Consider the following 1,793-nt stretch of genomic DNA (forward strand, 5'->3'; position numbering starts at 1 on the left):
CACAGCAGAAGCCACTGTCTGGCCGCCCTGCAGCGCGTGCGCTCTGAACGCTGGTCTGTGAAGGTTCAGATCCAGAAAAGGGCAATGAATGGATCACAAGAGATAAATCTCAAAATTCAAGACAAATGTTGCAGCCTCCCAATTCCAGCAGGAAGGTCAGAGACTAAATCGGTTGTTGAGCCTGGGCCCAAGCCCACTTAAAACAGTCGGAATGATCTGAGGGCAATCAGCTGCCTTACAGGTCGCTGGGGCTCAGGGGCGGAGCAGCAGCAGACTCCTCGCTCCTCCTGAGCAGTGGCTTTAATTACTGTGTACTGGTTGTAGACCCACGGAGAACGGTGCTGGCAGCCGGGGAAGCGCTGAAAGGCTTTGGACGGGGAACGGGACGTAACTGAAGAGGGTTGACTAAAAACAAGGAAGAGGAAAATAACAGACACAGTTCCCCCGGGGATGAGATGGTTCTTCCTGCACCAGCGTTTGGAGGAGGGACAGGGCTGCTAAGCAGTGCTGAATTTTCTCGCCAGCTCCAAGAAATACTGTTTCTTCTTCCCAGTCCAGACTCTGTGTGTTCCTCCCTCCTTGGCTGTGTCACCACACATCACTGGATGAAGCTGGCTGTGAATGCGGGCTCCAGCCAGGACAGCCTTCTACTGCCCGCCTTGGGCAGGGCAGACTGAAGTGGTCCTCCCGGGGGTCACCACGATGCCACCGCACCGCGGTGCCAGACATCGCAGTTTGACCCCCAGGCCACCACAGAGCTGCACCTGCAGGAGACAACAGCCCAAGAGGAAGCCGGGGGAGAGCTGGAGATGGAATACTCTCCATCCAGGGAGTTAAGTTCCAGGGCAAGAAATACTGCAAAATGCTCTGAAGAGGCATTTCAAGAGCAGAGTACTTCTGGTGCTTCCGAGTGCAAGTTCAAGCCCTTTTGATTCACGTTCCCCCCATCAAAACCGATGAAACCGTCTCCCCAAAGGAACAATTCTCACAAGAGACTCCATGAAATCCAGGGGCTGCTGTTGGTATTTTGTACGAAGCATTCCAGTACTGCTGCCACGAAGGGCAGGGAACGGTTCTGGATGGACTTTAGGAGAACAGAGCTCACCCCTCCGCCCTCCTTTGTTTCCTGCTGCAGGGTGACCTGTCACAAACAAACAGACGAGCTGTTCCACAGAAAGCAGGTGGATTGCCCTCGCTGCTGGTTTCAGACGTATTCTGGAAGCAAGGCAGGTTCCGTTTCCTGCAGAAATAAATAAAGCAGACGAGAACGTTCCCTCTAGCAGTGATACGAGTGGAATATCTTAGGGAAAATAGACTGGAATGATTTGATTACATTTATAAGCTTCACTGATTTGTGCCTATTCGGTAAAATCGACCAAAGGAAAAAGGAGCGAGCCACGCGGGGACACACGGTTCTGACTGAAGGCCCCGTGATTACTCTGTGTCTGCTGCCAGCAGAAAACGCAGCTGCAGCCCCTGCTGCGCCAGAGCCCGCACAGACGGGTGAGCTGCTGGAAAACAGCCAGGGGATAACCCAGGGCCGGCTCCTTCCCTCAGCACCCAGGACGGCTGCAGAGCCTCCACCACCGAAACCTCCTCCGGTAAGCGGGACAGGCCGAGGGCTGCAGGACCAAGTCCTCCAGCCTCTCTAGCCAGGACAGAAAGGCGCAGGAAAGCTCCGCTGGGATGTGTTAGCAGGGAGCAGCACCCCCAGCACATCCTCCGGTGTGCAACAGGCTGCCAGCTGAGGCCGAGGGTAGCTGGCAGAGCTGCTTTAGGTGCTTTCTTACAGC

Source organism: Buceros rhinoceros, unplaced genomic scaffold (genome assembly GCF_000710305.1).
Source record: "Buceros rhinoceros silvestris isolate BGI_N320 unplaced genomic scaffold, ASM71030v1 scaffold24412, whole genome shotgun sequence".
In the NCBI taxonomy this organism is placed as follows: domain Eukaryota; kingdom Metazoa; phylum Chordata; class Aves; order Bucerotiformes; family Bucerotidae; genus Buceros; species Buceros rhinoceros.